The sequence below is a fragment of the Phragmites australis genome, chromosome 23 (genome assembly GCF_958298935.1).
Source record: "Phragmites australis chromosome 23, lpPhrAust1.1, whole genome shotgun sequence".
Classification (NCBI taxonomy): domain Eukaryota; kingdom Viridiplantae; phylum Streptophyta; class Magnoliopsida; order Poales; family Poaceae; genus Phragmites; species Phragmites australis.
The window spans coordinates 14,428,833-14,448,107 of NC_084943.1; the positions used below are offsets into that span (position 1 = coordinate 14,428,833).

The window sequence follows — 19,275 nt, forward strand, 5'->3', positions numbered from 1 at the left end:
GCTGTCCTGGACTCGGGACTCGGGGACCCCTGGTTCCCATGTCGTCGACACTCGCTCACGCTAGAGTTCAAGCTCAAGAACCACTAGGAGGAGAAGAAGCGCAAGAGGGGTCCCTCGCCTTCCATGAGTGGGAGCACTCAACGTGCCTCCACTGAGAGTCAACCTCCACCATCTCACGTGTTAGCATCGACTGCTCTATGATTGATGTGGTTAGTGCAGCATCCGTCCTTCTCCGCTCCACAAGGACAACCTACAAGACCTGTCCGCTCCCAAGTGAGCGTGACAGGTGGTCCCGGTGGCCTGTACTACAATTGAGGCCGTGTTGGCCACTACGCTCGGGATTACCCCTAACTGAGGCCAGGAGCGGCGGTGATAGCCCCAAGGCCACCACCGGCTCAGTTTGCGCCACAGTCCTCTCAGGCGACCCACGTCCCCAAGCTTGGCTGAGCACGCCACACCAACATCGACGAGGTTCAGGAGGGTGATACCGTCCTGATGGGTACGTTGAGTATAAGTTTCAATTCTATCATTATTCCTACATTGGTTCTGTTTGATTCCGGGGCCTCTCACTCCTTCATAGCTACGAGATATACCTGGCGGCATGGGCTGAAAGTCAGTGCCACCACTTCACCGTATGTCATGATGCACCCGGGGCCAAGATTCTAGTGAGTCAATGTGTGCCCAGAGCCTCGGTCATTATCAATGAGACGCATTTTGGTGCAAACTTACTGGTGATGGACTCAAAGGGGATAGATGTCATTTTGGGAATGAACTGGCTCACCAAAAATGAAGCTATTATGGATTGTGCCCAGTGGAAAGTTACTCTAAGTGGTTCGTCCAGCACCCGAATTCAATTGAAGCTTGAGGGTGTCAAATATTGTCTCTTCGCCCTGAAGGTTGTCCCCATCGTAGACATGATGAGTATTTCTGTGGTGTGGGAATTCCCGGATGTCTTTCTGGATGAGTTGCCAAGAATGTCGCCCGATCGAGTAGTCGAGTTCTCTATTGATCTCATGCCCGGAACAACGCCAGTCTCGAAGAGGTCGTATCGGATGCCACCTAATGAATTAGCGAAACTGAAGAAGTAGTTGAAGGAGTTGCTGGAGAAGGGGTTCATTCGTCCGAGCTCCTCACCTTGGGGATGCTCGGCACTTTTTGTAAAGAAGAAGGATGGTACCCTGCGGATGTGTGTTGATTACCGTCCGTTGAATGAGGTCACTATCAAGAACAAATATCCTCTCTCTAGGATTGATATTCTGTTTGATCAATTGACTGAAGCCCGAGTTTTCTCGAAGATTGACTTAAGACTGGGCTATCATCAGATCAAAGTCCGACCGAAGGATATTTCGAAGACGGCTTTCTTGACTCGCTATGGCCTGTATGAATTCACCCTCATGTCCTTTGGATTGATGAATGCGCCAGCATTCTTCGTGTACTTGATGAACATGATGTTCATGGATGAATTGGATAAGTTTGTCATGGTTTTCATTGATGACATTCTTATATACTCCAAGACTGATGCAGAGCATGTAGAGCACCTCCATATTGTTCTTGGCCAGCTTAGAGACCATCAACTTTATGCCAAGTTCAGCAAATGCGAGTTTTGGCTTAGGGAGGTGGCTTTTCTAGGTCATGTTTTGTCAGAGAATAGTGTTGCAGTTGACCCAAGCAAGGTGCATGATGTGCTCAATTGGGTGCAACCCAAGAATGTCACTAACATTTGGAGTTTTCTCGGACTTACGAGCTATTACCGCCGATTCATCGAGAACTTCTCCAAAATTGCCAAGCCAATGACCGAATTGGTGAAGTAGGGCAACCAGTTCGAGTGGTCAAGTGAGTGTGAGTTCGCCGTTCAAACCTTGAAGATGCTGCTTATGACCACTTCCGTTCTCGCTCAGCCTGATGTGGACAAGGGCTTTGACGTCTATTGTGATGCTTCTCGCATGGGCCTCGGCTGCGTTCTTATGCAAGAAGGCCAGGTCGTAGTTTATGCCTCACGTCAATTGAAGCATCATGAGGAGAATTATCCGACGCATGACTTAGAGCTTGCTGCTGTCATGCACGCTCTGAAGATTTGGCGTCATTACTTGCTGGGAAACTTGTGCCGTATCTACACGGATCACAAAAGCCTCAAGTACATCTTCACACAGGCGGATCTGAATATGAGGCAGCGAAGGTGGCTCGAACTGATCAAGGATTATGAGCTAGAGGTGCACTACCATCCCGGCAAGGCGAATGTTGTCGCTGATGCCTTGAGCCAGAAAGCTCATTGCCATTGTCTTAGGGTCGAGCCCGGAAATTCCACACTTTGTGATGAGTTCCACTGGCTTGGGCTCGAGATGGTCACAGATGGATTCATTGCCAACCTAGAGATCAGTCCACTCTTCTAGATGAGATCAAGGTAGCTCAGAAGGAGGACAAAGGCATGGCCCTAATCAGAGAGAAGATGAAGATCGATCAGGCCTTATGCTATTTTGAAGATGAGTAGGGCATTCTGTGGTTTGGGAACCGTCTCATGGTTCCGAAGGTTGAGGCTTTGAGGAAGAAGATTCTTGATGAGGCTCATGATTCATTGCTCTCTATTCATCCAGGAATCACAAAAATATATCAAGACCTCAAGCTAAGATTTTGGTGGACTTGCAAGAAGCGAGAAATCACTCGGTATGTCTCCGAGTGTGATGTCTGCCGAAGGGTAAAGGCCGAGCACCTCAAGCCAACCGGTATGCTTCAGCCTTTGCCCATTCCTTCCTGAAAGTGGGAGGAAATTGGAATGGATTTCATTACCAGCTTGTCGAAGACCTCTAATGGGTACGACTCTATATGGGTGATTGTGGACCGATTGACGAAGTCCGCTCATTTCTTGCCCATCAATACCACATTTTCGGCCAAGCAATATGCGGAGTTGTACCTCACCAGGATAGTTTGCCTTCATGGTATTCCAAAAAAGATTGTCTCCGATCGAGGCATGTAGTTCACTTCTTATTTCTAGAGGAGCTTCGAAGAGGCTATGGAAATCGAGCTTTTTCACAGCACGATATTTCATCCTCAGACAGACGGTCAAACTGAGCGGGTGAATCAGATTCTTGAAGATATGCTCCGTGCATGTGTTCTCACTTATGGGAAGAAGTGGGACCTATGCTTTCCATTCGCGGAATTCTCCTACAACAATAGCTTTCAAGCGAGCATCGAGATGTTACCGTTTGAAGCTCTCTATGGCCGAAGATGCTGAACGCCGTTGAAGTGGTCTGAATCTGGTGAATGGGCTTTTCTAGGTTCAGATTTGGTCAAGGAGGCGGAAGATCATGTTCTGAATATCCGTAAGAGTCTTCTCACGGCTCAATCCCGATAAAAGAGCTATGCGGATCGTCGTCACCGAGACCTCGAGTTCGCAATTGGAGATCATGTGTATCTCAAGGTTTCACCGCTCAAGGGTGTTCGCCGATTCCAAGTCCAAGGCAAGTTAGCGCCTCAATACGTGGGACCATTCCAGATTGTGGCTCAACATGGAGAGGTGGCATATCAACTGGACTTGCCTCCGTCCCTCTCCGCTATGCATAACGTCTTCCATGTGTCACAACTGAAGAAATGCCTCCGAGTTCCAACCGAGGTCATTGATATTGCACCTCAGGAGTTTCAGCCGGATTTGTCGTATTGCGAGCGACCGATAAGGATTTTTGGGTGAAGCCGAGCGCAAGACGCGGCGAAGTTCCATCAAATTCATCAAAGTCCAATGGAGCAACCACTCGGAAGACGAGGCAACTTGGGAGTGTGAGGATAAGATCCACTCCAAGTATCCCGAGCTCTTTGAAGACTTGGAAAAGCCGTTGTAAATTTTGCACAGTTGGAACATTTCGCATGTATGTGTTCATTGCCTTGTTGAATGGAAATATGCATTGGATTCTATCTCTCACAGCGTGGTTCCTAGACTCATCGCGTTCTTCCCCGACTCGTGCCGAATCTTGGGGCGAGATTCCTTTTAGGGGGGGGGGGAGGTTTGTCACGTCCCAAATTCTTAATCACGCAATTAAGCATAATCATGCTTTTTAAGTATTATGTTTAATTTTGCATAATTATAATTCAAAATACTAATGCAATTCATTGAAATCATTTGGATGAGGGAAAGAAATCCAGAAGAGAAAATGATTGAATTCGCAGCGAAAATGGACCATTTTCACTTACCTATGGGCCCCACATGTGGCCCCACCCTCCAACTACTCAAATGGTCAGCCCACCTGCCCTCTCTCTCTCTCTCCCACCTGCTCCCTCACTCCCACACGTGCAGTAGTAGCTGCAGCTCCCCCTCCCACTCAAGCTCTTACTCCCTCTCTCCATTTTCTTCCAAAATCCGAGCTCTAGAGAAGGATTGAAGGTATGCATGTGGTACCATTATATTCTAGAGCTCATAAGCTACTCATCCATCCAATTCATTTTTGTTTTCTCTAAATATTCAAGTCAAATTTGATGTCTTTTGGTGTTCTTGGTTGAAGCACAAGGAACACCGGAGTTCTTCGATTTCCCTCCATTTCCTCCACTCCTCAACGGTCACCCAACTCCAAAAGCATCTTGAGTAAGTCTCTTAGGCTCCCCATGACAAGAATTCATGGTTTCGTTGATCGATTTCAAGTTTTAGCAAAGTTCATGAGTTTTTGAGGTTTTGGGTGAAAATGAAGATTTAGATGAGTTTTGAGCTAAGAATCGAGTTACTAGGTTGATGAATGAATTCTAGACTCCATAAACCATCCCAAACATGTTCCTCTTTAGTTTGAACAAGATCACATTTCGATTTGGCAAGTTTTTCCCCAAATCAGGAGAGTTTTGGGAAGTGCGGAGTATCCGCATAAAAGTGCGGATAGTCCGCACCAAAGTGTGGAGGGTCCGCACTTTCTGGAAAAATGGTATTTTGAATTGTGTTCAAGATTTCCTTAGGGTTAACCTGCAAAGTTAGTCTAAAACGTTTGGTATGGTATATGCACAGGTGTATGTAGCATAGATTCTAGTTTGGAGTTGAATCGATCGGCGAATCATCAAAAACACATTTTTAGCCAGGTTCAGAGTGTTCGGATAAAAGTTCGGAGGGTCCGCACATGTACGGAGTAACCAGAGAAAAGTCCAGATAGTCCAGAGTTTGCCTAAGTTGCGCAAATCCGGATGTTCTGCATAATTTTGCGGATAGTCCGCATATGTCCGGAGGTTCCGCATTTTCAGCCACTTTTCAAATTGGTTTGAGTCCCAATTTTGTTCTAGCTCGCATGTTTGCTCTTTTAACATGTTTTGGGCATCCTATGGCATGCATTGTTACATTTCATCCACACTCATGGTATTGCACACGTTATTCTTTTTAGAGAACATCAAGCCGGTGTTCCAAGAGAGCGAAGGAGATTTTGAGCAGCCACCTAAACAGCAAGGCAAGCAACTAAGCATATTGATCCCTCTTGTGTAATTAGATAAGTCTAAAATTGATGAAATGTGCTTATGTATGTATGCATGTTTAGTGACTCAGTGTCGGGTACCAATGGTTAGAACCTATGCTGATTGCATTCTTCTACTTTGAATACTTATGTATTTACATTCCTTGTAGCCTTGAGGTGTTGTCAATGTCTAGACACGAGTTCGACTTATATGCTTAGCCATGCTTAGGTCATTCGGTAGAAGTCGAACGATGACGCGTTTCGTTGTTCGCGAGCATATGACCTTCTTATGGTTACACACACTTGTTGAGGTTGAGATGGTTGTGTAAGTGGTGAGTATGAGACAAGATGTGGGTGGTGCTAGGATGGTGTTTTGTCCTGCCCAGATGTGGAGTTCCCCTGAGTAGGCCGGTAGAGGAAGACCGGATACCGTAGACCGCTTGCATCGTTTAAGGCCTATCATCGGGGTAGTTGGCTTTAGCACTTACCTTTCTCACCACATGCCGATCTAATGGTATGGCGAGCCGAATACCTTTGCAGTTGTGGCATTGTGGGGCCTGAACATCGGCGGTGTGAGCAGGTGTGCTTGTAAGTGGTACTAGTTTTCTCCGTGAGTAGTTCTAGTACCGCTGGGCCGAGCGATGCATGCAGCACACGGTTGGGGCTGGTTGGGAAATGTTGACACGGATACCCCCTTGTGTGCACTTTAGCGGGTGGGACAAGCCGTATGGTCCCCGAGTCATGTGGGTCCAGGAGTATCCCCTGCAGGGTGTATAAACAGTTTGAACTGTCGTGCTCTCGGTTATGAGCATGCTATTCTTTCATTTGCACCTGGTCGTAGAGTTTTGAGTATGGTTTGTGGTTCAGGATGTGGGAGATGGTGATGTGAGCACTTGTTACTTATTGATATACATTTTGTTAAAGTTCGAACCGGCACTGATGCACGTATCAGTGCCGGTTCTCAGCACTAATATTTTGAGTATCAGTACCGGTTACTACTTAGAACCAGCACTGATAAATATTTTTTCCCTTGAAATATTCTTCTATGGTTAAATTCGGCTGAAAACTTGAAAAATTCATAGAAAAATTATTAGAGTTGAGAAAATATGAAACCAAATTTGTTGAGTTTGTATTACTGTCGCTTACATGATAAAAATACTTTCATACATGAAATGTTCATTGAATTAATTTATTAATTCCGTAATGAAATTATAAAATATCCGTATAAAAAACCTGTGAAACCAATTATGTTAAACTTAATTTTTCTTTCTCTTTACATGAAAATTAACGTTAACCACTGATTCTTGGTTACCTTTGTGAGTTTTTGCTCTTCATTTGATTTTCTCCTTTTAATCCAATTTGAATTCTAACCAATTCATATTTGTAATATTAGTGTCATAGTTGATTTTGTATATTTTAAATTTGTAATATTAATGAATACTTGCTTGCATGAAATGTGCACAATATAACGGAAATTAGGTTTTGTGTGAAATTGATGCACAATACTTGTAGTGTCCAAGTACATACAAAAAGTAATGAATACTTGCATGTATGGAAAGTGCACTAAATTTGAATTTTAACCAAATCAAACATACACAAACTTAATAGTTTAGATTTCCAACAAGAGAAAAGTGTGGTGTCACATAAGCCCGATCGCCTGGTTCGACACTCAGATCTGAACTTTCAAAAAGTTACTCCTTATTACGGTCACCAAATACATGAAAGCTGCTTTCATTAAACGATTAATGCTTTATTATGGTCACGACGTATGTAGGTAGCTTCCTCAGTGTCATCAATGAGAGGAAGTTCGTCATTCTCTCCAAAAGGAGGCAGGTCATCAAATTTGTCGTAGTCTTCTTCATCAATAACATCCTCAACACTAACAATCTTTTGTTTTCCTTGAAGAACCACGTGACACTCCTCCTTGTTAGCTGGGTCCGGGTCCTTTACATAGAAGACTTGTGCAACATCTTTGTCAAGCACAAATGGTTGTTCTCTGTATCCGACGAGTTTGAGGTCTACGGTAATCATACCATACTTGTCGACCTTGACTCCCCCTGGGAGTCTGACCCATTGGCACCGAAATAGAGGGACCATCAACTTGCCATATTCAAGCTCCCAAATCTACTCTATGAATCCATAGTAGGTCTCCCTGTTGCCAGCGCGGTCGTAGGCATCAATACGGACACTGCTATTTTGATTAGTGCTCTTGCTGTCTTGTGCTCTCGTATAAAATGTATAGCCATTGATCTCGTATGCTTGGAATGTGCGAATCGTAGTTGACGGCCCATTAGCCAGTAGTTCCAACAGAGCATCTCCAGTATCCTTACCCATCATGTGTTGACGTAACCAATTACCAAAATTATCTCTGTGCTCTTTTGCAATCCAATCATCTGACTTCGTTGGATTTGTGGAGCGTAGTATGCTCACGTGCATATTAACATACGGGCTCACTACATGTGATTGTTGCAGAACTGCAAAGTGTGCTTTAGTGAATGAAACACGATTTTTGATATGGATTGAAGTATGACCTATCGTCTCTTTCCCTTTTAGCCTTCCCTCATAGCGAGATATAGGCATATCAATCGCGTTCAGTTTCATATAGTCAATGCAAAACTCAATGACCTCCTCTGTACTCCACCCTTGAGCAATGCAACCTTCTGGGCGACCTCGGTTACGAACATATTTCTTCAGTACCCCCCCATAAACCTTTCGAAAGGATACATCTGATGCAGAAACACGGGACCAAGGCTCTTTATCTCACCCACAATGTGAACAATTAGATGAGGCATTATATCAAGAAATATCGGAGGGAAAATAGTCTCAAACTGACATATAGTATGGACCACGTGTTCCTGCAGCTTTGCCAGTTTGTTCGGATTAATGACCTTCTGTGAAATTGCGTTGAAGAACGAACACAACTTTATGATTGAGTCTCGGATCTTATCCAACAGAATACCTCTAATTGCAACTGGAACCATCTGTGTCATCATCATGTGACAATCATGAGACTTCATGCCAACTAACTTCTTATCTTTCATGTTTACTAAGCTCCTGATGTTGGACGAGTAATTAGTCAGAACTTTGACATCACGCTGGCAACCACACAGATGGATCTTCTCTTCCTTGCTCATAGTGTAGCAAGCTGTGAGAAGTTTCTTTTTACTGTTCTCTAATTGTATGTAATGTAGGTCCTTCCTGAGGTTCATTTCTTCCAGGTCCAATCGTGCATTTAATGTATCTTTTGTTTTGCCGGATATGTCGAATAAGGTACCAATCAAGCTATCAAACACATTCTTCTCCATGTGCATGACATCAATTGCGTGTCGGACCATAAGATACTTCTATTAAGGCAGCAACCAAAACATTGATAACTTTTTCCATATAGGAGCATGTTGTCTAGCTGGGATTTTTTAACTGCCTGGCCCCTTTTCAAGTACAACTCTAAGTGTCTTTACCATCTTAAATACCTGTTCTTCAGTGCGAATCTTTGGAACTTGACGATGCTCCACTGTCCCGTCAAAAGCTCTTTTATTCTTGCGGTATGGGTGATTTGGACGAAGGAACCTACGGTGACCCATGAAGATCATTTTTCGATTGTTCGTCAGCCACTGCCCCCTCCCCCCTGTTTCCTCCAAGCACTGAACACATTTGTTGTACCATTTTACAGTTTGCCCTGATAGGTTACCAAGAGCGGGCAATCTGAGATCGTTACGAATAGCATTGCGTGCAGGGTGAAATTCTCACGTTTGTACTCATTCCATACCCGTACGCCATCTTTTCACAATACAAGAAGATCTTCAAATAATAGTTTGAGGTACACATCAATATCGTTGCCTGGTTGATTCAGCCCACTAATTAGCAAAGGCATCATAAGCTACTTCTGGTTCAAGCACATCCAAAGTGGAAGGTTGTCCATATAGAGAATCATGGGCCAAGTGCTATGAGTACTTCTCGTGTCGCCGAAAGAATTTATCCCATCCGTACTTAATCCGAACCTTATATTCCTCATGTTATCTCTGAATTCCTTGTATTTTGAATCGAATCTCCTCAATTGCATGTCATCAGCAGGGTGTCTAAGCATTCCATCTTTCTTGCGCTGTTCAGCGTGCCATCGCATCAACTCAGCATTCGCCCTGTTAGCAAACAATCATTTCAAACGGGGGATTATAGGGAAATGCCAAACCACCTTAGCAGGGGGTCTTTTCTTCTTTCTCTTCACCCCCACACCATCGCTCTCGATGTCATCAACGTTGCGCTTGTACCGTGGTACATTGCAAACGCAACATGATTCCAAGTCTGCATCCTCGCCGCGAAACCACATGCAGTCGTTTCCACATGCATGTATTTTCTCTACTTCCAATCCCAACAGGCAGACAACCTGCTTGGTATGGTACGTATTTTCGGGCAACATGTTCCCCCTTAGAAGCAATTCCCTCAAGAATTCTAATAATTCATTGAAGCCATTATTGGCCCAACTATTGCTAGCCTTCATTTGCATCAGTGTCAGCACCACATGCAACTTGCTGTGCTCATCTTTACAGTTAGAGTAAACTAGTGTTTTAGAGTCCTCTACCATGCGCTGGAACTTTTGATGTTGTCTTTCCCTGGTGAAGTCCCCCTCCCAATCGCGCAACATTTGCTCTTAGCCGTCTTCATTATTGCCAACAAAAGTGTCCCCTCCATCATTTTCGAAAAAAAAGTATCTTCAAATACCGATATATTGAAGTCTTTGTTAGCTTTCATATCATTGCTTATGTCTTCTTCGACTGTTGATTGCCCTTCACGTCCAACATCATCAAGTTTACCGTGCTTAGTACAACGGATATAGCAAGCCTTGAAACCTATGTGAATCAAGTGTTCACGGATCTGCTCTATGTTTAAAAACTGCTTCTCGTTCTTGCAGTCGACACACAGACAACATATGTAGTGATCGTCACGCTTCCTTTTTGACTTCTTATACACTGCCGTAGCCCTCAGAAAATCCTCAACGCCAACAAAGAACTATGGCCCTCGATCCTTGTATATCCATGACCAGTTCATCTACAAATCATTATAATTAAACACATTCAACTTATAATTATTAAACATTTGAAAATCTAGAATAAATTTATTGAATTACCTCGCATCTTGATTGGTCCCTATTTGAGGGCTCATCTCCTTCCGGTACTTGGGTCGGGTCAGGGGACCCGCCTTCCAAAGGCTGCCACGTTCGATTGCGACCCGTGGGTGGACGTGTATCCCTACAACACAGTATTATATCAATTGTGTTAAATTGACTACGTTAATTAATAAACAGAGAAAATCCACTGGATTATTATTTAAATTCAAAATATTGAAAATATACGCAAGCCACATATAAAAAATTGGAGCTAGATTCTAGGGGCATTTTGCAAATACCTCCTTGATTTTTTATTCTTTGTAAGGATGGCAATCGAATGATAGTTCTAGTGGTTTTTTGCAATTTTTTAATGGCAATAACGGTTCTAGTAGTGATAAATTTACAATTGTTCATAGATTTTAATGTATGCACCCACATATATTTACATGTGACTATTAATTTACTCCTTAAGTCATCTATAATGACAAAATATCGATCTTTTTCTAATTTATATCATAATAGAGCTCTTGCTAATTCCAAAATTTAACACCAAAGAACGACCATCTAAATTCAAATCTAGAGAAATATAGCAACTAAATCCAACTAAAAATTAAATGTAGATCATCTCTATATATCTAACAATGACAAAGTTGTAAACTTTTCATAAATTAGATCTCAATTACATCTCTAAACCAGAAACCATAGAACAAACAGCAGGCATCAACCCTAGAGCAATCTACCAAGTAAATCTATCTAAAAAATAAATATAGAAGATTATATTAAACTTAGAGTACTTGACTCGTCTAAATTTTGATTCCTTCAACAGTAGATATGGCAAAAAGGACGAACGACATTGTTCTGTGGACTTGCAGCGGCTCTGATCGTGCTTGGGGGAGAAGGCGAGCTTTATGCTGTAGGACCACATCAATGTCGGTTAGTATACGAAACTGGTACTGATAGTGTCTATCGGTATCGGTTCTCAACTCCTCAGTGGCTATTCACACGCATGAGTTTAAGAACCGGTACTGATATGTCAACAGTACCTGTTACTGTTGAATAGACACTGATGAATCAGCGGTGTGTGTGTGTATATATATATATATATATATACACACACATATATGATGTTTTATATAGTGCCCGCTACAACGCCTGCGTCCTCCAATACTCCAACGAGTCCTTCCTCTCCGTTGCCGACCTCACCGTGGGGACGCCTTCGTCAACGACATGGCCATCATGAACGCCACGCGGTGGAGGCTGATGACCCGGCTCGCGGGGCAGGCCGCCAGCGCCCCGCTGCGGCTGGCGAACGGGAGCGAGACGTACACAGAATCTCAGGGAAGCTCGCAGGTGATGTACGGGCTGGCGCAGTGCACGAGGGACCTGAACGCCATAGAGTGCACCAAGTGCCTCACGAAGTTCGTCGCGGAGCTGTCGAGCTCGCGCCCGAACAACACCTACGGCACCGTCAAGGGCTACAGTGCTATGTGGCGTACAAGATCGGGGAAGACCTCGGCATCACCATTCCGCCTGCAATAGCAGCGCCGCCGCTGCCGCCGCCCGCTACGAATCTGCAGCCACCGTCTACCCCACCGCCTTCCCCAGGCCGGCCGGTGGCGCTGGTGGCCGGCGTCTCTATCGGTTCCGTGACCTTCGTCATCTGCGTCGGCCTCTCAGTATGGTTCCTGCTTCGCCGCCGCAGGCAGAAGGCAAGAGAGCATGAACTAGATGTGTCTGAGGACGAGCCGTTGGAAGAAGAGTTCAAGAACGGGATAGGGCCCAGGAGATTCCGCTATAACGACCTGGCAGTCGCCACCAGCTTCTTCTCCGACGGGGAGAAGCTCGGCGAAGGAGGCTTCGGGTCGGTCTACCAGGGGTACTTGAAGGATATGAACCTTCACGTCGCCATAAAAAAGGTGTCCAAGAGCTCCAAGCAGGGGGAGGAAGGAGTACGTTTCCGAGGTGAAGATCATAAGCCGTCTGAGGCATCGGAATCTCGTGCAGCTCATCGGCTGGTGCTATGGTGGCGGCGAGCTCTTGCTTGTCTACGAGTTCATGCCCAACGGGAGCCTTGACACTCGTATCGACAACCAGAACAACATACTGTCATGGCCGCTCAGGTACTACACTACTCCCGTGCTCTGTTTTCTACCTGATCTGCCATCGTCCCTTGCTTCAATTTACAGTGATAAGTACAGTGTTTAGGCATAAGATCGTGCTCGGAATCGGTTCTGCACTTCTGTACCTACATCAGGACTGGGAGCAGTGCGTTCTGCACCGCGATATCAAGCAACGTTATGCTTGACGCCTCCTTCAACGCCAAGCTCGGCCACTTCGGGCTCGCGAGGCTCGTCGGCCACGAACGGGAGTCACACACCACGGCGCTCGCCGGCACGATGGGGGTACATGGACCCAGAGTGCTTGGTCACCGGAGCGGCCAGCATTACATCCGACGTCTACAGCTTCGGCGTCGTCGTCCTCGAGATTGCGTGCGGCCGGCGGCCAATCGTGGTGGTACAAGACACCGAAGAATACGCCACCATGCACCTGGTGCAATGGGTCTGGGAATTTTACGGCCGTGGGTTGATCCTTGACGCTGCGGACGCGAGGTTGAACGGCGAATTCGACAGTGAAGAGATGGAGCGCGTGATGGTCACCGCGCTGTGGTGCGCGCACCCTGATCGTGCCATGAGGCCCTCCATCAGGCAGGCGGTCAACGTGCTGCGGCTCGAGGCGCCATTGCCGAGCCTCCCTGCGAGGATGCTTATCGCGACGTTCACGCCACCGGTCGATCGCTTCCTGTCTGCATCTGGGGGCGTGACGGGCAGCAGCGGACACCACACGGTCAAGCATCGCGACGGAGGCTTCGTCCTTATTGAGATGAAAAATGTACAGGAATTAAAAAAACGTTGATTATTTCTCGTATAGTTTTTAGATAATGGAAAGATTTCTAGTATACTAGTTTATTTGTTGTAAACATTTATTACTCGTTAAAACTATTTTTATCGTGTTGGATGCATTATTATATTGGTATAAGATAAATCGCGCAATCCGTCGCCATGACAAGTCTTTACCACTATGAGCCCCACTAACAAGTCAAGTCAGCGTGGCATGGAAACTTTTTGCTGCGACTGCGAGAGATTTTTCGGCGAGCATGGAGGAGAATTTTGATGATCAAAATCTCTATTTCTACTATTTAAATTCTTTTAATAAATTCCATTCCACTCTGAGTCCCAAAGTCTCCCGTCCACTCATCCTCTCTCTCATATAAGATCATCTCTAACTATATTCCCTTTACTTCGTTTTCTTTCCAATTCTCTTCCCCGTTTTTATTTCTTTTATTTTCTCTCATCTCTAACAGCTTCTTTTCGAGGGGAATCGTGACGGGAAAAGAGAGAAAATCTCATCCTAAAGGGAATGACTTTGAAAATTCCTTCGTGACAGAAACCGTGAAGGAAAACTGTTGGAGCGCTGAAGGGAGCATGAGATTTTTGCCCCGACGGGAACCTTGGACATAGTCTAACAGAGCCGCGCCACAGGTGAGCCCCTTGTGCAATCACGTCTCCTCCCCCGCTCTCCCTCCGCCCCCCCTTCCCCGACCCCACCCGCGCCTCTACCCTCCAGACTCCCGAGCTACCGCCTCCTCCTCCTCCTTCCCGAGCTGCGCCAGCGACACCACCCTCGCTATCCCTCTGCTCCCCCCTTCCCCGAGCAATCAAACGCATCTGACCATCTCCCCAGCGGCCAACACCCTACCCCCTGCATGTGCCCTCGGCCCCCAGCACGCACCATGTAGCACCTGCATCTGAGCATCTCCGTCGTCGGCCCTCCGCCGTCCGTCGAGGGGCCAACCCGCCGTCACCAGGTCGCCTCATAAAATGGATCTAGATCCAAGAGGTAGGTCTGTCGCTTGCACCCGAGGACGGAGCTCTCCGTCGGTGTCAAGCGTGGCTGCATGCCCTCATGGGGCATCTCCGCGTCGGTTCATCCCCGTCCACTGTCCTGCATGACGCGGGGTCAGTGCGTCACCAACGCCCAATGCCAATCTCCCGTCCCCGTCCAGCTGTGAGGGCCGTCCGCCATCCTCCACCTCCACGGCTCCACTTCTCCTGTTTTTCTGGACATAGTTGTGGCTATCCAATGTTGCAGAACATCCTACTCTCTTCTCCAAATAGCAATGCGATCCTCAAGATATCTGATTTTGGCCTCACAAGGTGCAATTGTAACCACATTAGGCATCTACTAATTGACACATGTTAAATACTCTGCAAATCAAGTGTATCAACAATGATAGCAAAAATTGACAACAATGTGGAACTTCTGGCGTGGATACATTGTGATAGTCGTAAAAGTATAAGGCAATTAGGGTTTTGAACAAGGAGAGATTCAGATATGAGATATGTTGTTACTTGCTGTTTTAACAGGCAGGGGCGGACCCACATGGAAAGCAGGGGGTGCACAGGACACCGGTAGTTTTTGTTTTGTAAGTATCTATTATGTATATGAGGTGTATCAGACACCCTCTACCTCAGCATACAGGACACCTGGCCAAAAAAAAATACATGACACTCGGACCAGACCACACCCCATAGTAGCCCACGAAACAACTCATAGCAAGCCGCTGGCTCAGCTGGCCAATCGGCCCAGCCGATAGCCCATGCCCACCAAGGCACCACCCTCTGCCTTGTGCCTTCCTCAGTAGCCAATTAGCAATCGCCCAATCCTCGATTATCTTGTCTCCTGCCTTCTGGCCGGTTGCGTGCCTACGTCGCCTACTCGTCAGCACGTAGCGCGCCCCCTCGACACCTGGGTAGCTCGGCGGACTGCGGACGACTACGCGCGCCCTCGGCGGAAGGTGCCCTCACCCCTCGGCGAGTCGATAGACGGCTGCAGCGCTGCGTGTCTCCCATCGGCCTCCCACCGTCCGCTCATCCCCTGTGGTCTCCGCCTCTCCGGTGGTCCGGCCTGGCCTCCTGGGCCTGAGCGCCTGCCTGGCTGGCCATCTGGCTCTGGCGGCAGGCAGTCTGGTGAGTGGACAGAGACATAGAGTAGGCGCTTGCGCTTCAGTGATTTGCTTGCTACAAACAAACTGGTCGGGTCGTCGGGAGACTTCAGAATTGAGACAAATTGAGTTTGAATTTGACAAACCAGTGGCACAAACTGAGATATAGAAACGATGTCAAGTGAGTAATAATCCTTGCAATTCGAATTAATTGCATTATAGTTGTAGGTTATTACTACTCTTTGATTCTTTCTACAAATTGGGAAATGCAGGACAATTAAATATGGAGAGGTTTCTAAAAAGGAAAACACCACCACAAGAAGATAATAATCCCCCATCACATGATCAGAATGTCGGTTTACCTCAAGGTTCTAATCTCACATCACAATATCAGAATGTTGCGCCACCTCAAGGTCCTAATCCCCCATCAAATGATCAGAATGATGCTCCACCTGAAGGTACAAATCCCTTATCACATGATCAGAATGCCACTAGAAATTCACCTCCCAAAGAGATAAATTGGGAAGAGGAGATTGAGTTTGATCCTGAAAAAAGGAGAAGAATAGAGGAGTACCCTCCTAATAAAAAAGAATTGGTAAGAAGAAAGTATTTAGATAGAGGGCCTAGCCAACCTCGCACTTCTGATTTTCCAATTACATTTATTGGTGGTAAAGGTAGAAAGTTTAATGTTAAATGGTTTGATGAGTTTGGTAGCTGGCTCGAGTATAGTGAGTCCAAAGACAAAGGATATTGTTTTTGTTGTTTCCTGTTTAGGGATCTAAACAACAAAGGAGCTAAGTATAATGCATTTGTTACAACCAGTTGGTCTAGTTGGAACAAAAAATTCAAATTAAAAGAGCATGTAGGGGATTTCAATAGTGTTCACAACCAAGCAAAGGGAGATTGTGATGCCTTGTTAAATTGAGAACAACACATTTATGTTACACTTAATAGATAAAGTGATGCTGAAAAGATTGCTTATTATACTCATCTAAATGGATCAGTTGATACTGCCAGAGTGTTATTGAAGCAAGGGTTCGCTTTTAGAGGTCATGATGAGTCTGAGGATTCCTTAAACAAAGGAAATTTCAAGGAATTTGTTGCGTATACAGCACAACAAAATCTAGCACTAGGTAAGGTTGTGGCCCACAATGCTCCAGGTAATAATATGGTGGTTTCTCCAAAGATTCAAAAAGACATAGTTCATTGTTTTGCAATGGAAATATTGGACTCTATTCTTGAAGAAATTGGGAATGATGTGTTTTGCTTGCTAGTTGATGAGTCAAGGGATGTGTCCGGTAAAGAACAAATGGTGGTGGTTTTGCGATACGTAGATAAATATGGAATTGTCAAAGAAAGGTTTGTTGGTCTTGTCCATGTGAAAGAGACAACTTTAGCATCCCTCAAGTCTTACATTGATGCTTTATTTGTGAAATATAATCTTAGCTTGAAGCAACTTAGAGACCAAGGATATGATGGTGTAAGCAACATGCGAGGTGAGTTTAATGGCTTACAATCATTGATTATGAGAGAAAACAACTCAGCATACTATGTTCATTGTTTTGCCCACAAGCTTCAATTGGTTGTTGTAAGGAAGCATACAGGCATTGGTAATTTTTTTGATATGATTTCTGTCTTGTTGAATGTGGTGGGTGCATCTTCCAAAAGAAAGAACATGATTCGAGATATCAATCAAGAACATGTAAGAAAGGCCTTAGGTTGTGGTCAGCTTAAAACTGGGACAGGTTTAAATCAAGAACTAAGTCTTCAAAGACATGGTGACACTCGTTGGAGTTCGCACTACAAGACTCTTAAGAGCTTGGTTGATTTGTTCCCAACAATTATCAAGGTGCTAGAATATGTGGAAAAAGAAGACAAGGATGATAAAAATAGAAGGCAAGCATTTGGTCTGCTAGTTTATTTCCAATCATTTGATTTTGTCTTCTATTTGCATCTTATGTTGACAGTTTTAACAATCACAAAATCCTTGTCGTTAATTCTACAACGGAAAGATCAAGATATTGTAAATGCCATTGCATGTGTCAACTCAACTAACAGTCTTTTGGGTGAACTTAGGAGAGATGGTTGGGAATCTGTGTTAGGTGAAGTTTACGCCTTTTGTGATAAGTATGACCTTTCCAAATTGGAAATGGGAGATGATTATGTGAATCCAAAGAAGCCATGTCAAAAAATTGGAATTACCAACCAACATCATTATGAAGTGGATTGTTTCAATGATGTCCTTGATTCGCTACTACAAGAGTTAAATACTCGCTTCAATGAGAAAACATCTAAGTTGCTTGTCTACACTGCTGCTTTGAGTCCAAGAGAATCATTTAGTGAATTTAATTTGGAGCATTTGATGAGTCTTGCTAAACTTTATCCTAATGATTTTAATGATGGGGAATTGAGGGACCTTCAACATCATCTTCGCCTCTACGTTGCCGATGTGCAAGCCGATGCAAGATTCTCTCACATAGAGTCTATTGGTGTGTTTTCTCAAAAAATAGTGGAAACAATGAAACATATTTGATATCCTTTGGTTTATCGGCTATTGAAGCTTGTATTAGTTTTACCTGTGGCAGCTGCTACAGTAGAGAGATGTTTTTCAGCCATGAAAATTGTGAAATCACATTTGCGCAATCGCATTGGTGATGAATACTTGAGTGAAAGTCTTATTTGTTATGTGGAGAAACGCGGATTGGAGAGAGTTACCAATTATGTTCTAATCACTCGCTTCCAAAATTACAAAAAGCATAGAGTCGAAGACTAAAATGTAATGTTTTGTTTTCCTAACTTGAATTCCTTAGTTGTTATAGACATGGAATGTTTACTAACTAATTTATTCATTTTTTTAGGATATTATGGCTGGATGTTATTTTTTTGCTAATGGAGATCATCTAGTGTATGCATTTTGGAACTTGATCTATCAACTGAATTCTGAAATTTTGTTGGATTCATATATCAAGGTTTCAGTGGTCGAACCGGGAGTGGGATGCATGATGACAGGCTTTGGCAGCCACAAGGCCCTGGGCATTGATACTTGATACTGCAGTGCAGTCATTTACTGATAGAATGAAAAGGGTGTATAGTTGTCGTATGCTTGTGCCAAAGCACAATCTGCAGTTATTGACTGTTTTGCAATCAATGCCTTACAGATTGTATAAAGTTTTTGGAAGGCCTTGTATTCTTGTTACGGATGGGGAATGTTGAACTGCGAACACTTTATGATTCAGTTGAGTGAATTCAAAGCTTGAAGACTATCATCCGTTCACTTTGCTACAATTATTACTTGTGGAATTTTTGGTTTATGTAAGCACTTTTACCGCTACATATTATTATCAAATACAATATTACCTAATAATTAGAGTATTAGACATTTTATTATGCATAGTGATATATATGTGACACCTGGTTATTTTCATTCTGGGTCCGCCACTGTTAACAGGGTTCTTCGTCCCGGGGAGTATGCAGACACAGCTTATGGTTTTGTTTGTACATGGCCCCAGAAGTCATGCTATTTCAGAAGTACAATGAAAAGGTATGATGACAAATGCTCTCACATGACTAACTTTCTTTCTACTGCAAATAGGAGAAATCTGAGCATCTGTTGTGCACAGGTAGATATGTGGAGTATCGGCACTATCCTGTTTGAGCTCTCGAATGGCTATCCACCATTTCGTGGTTGAAGCAATGTACAGGTGGCTACTTTTCGCTTGTCAAATTTGTTTGTTTTATCTGAATTCGCAGCAATCCTCATTAGC

The 19,275-nt window shown here is 44.5% G+C and overlaps 1 pseudogene; it reads left to right on the forward strand.

Moving 5' to 3' along the window:
- The first annotated feature begins 734 nt into the window (after window positions 1–734).
- On the forward strand, window positions 735–13,487 carry LOC133905998 (L-type lectin-domain containing receptor kinase IX.1-like; annotated as a pseudogene).
- Window positions 13,488–19,275: the final 5,788 nt, after the last annotated feature.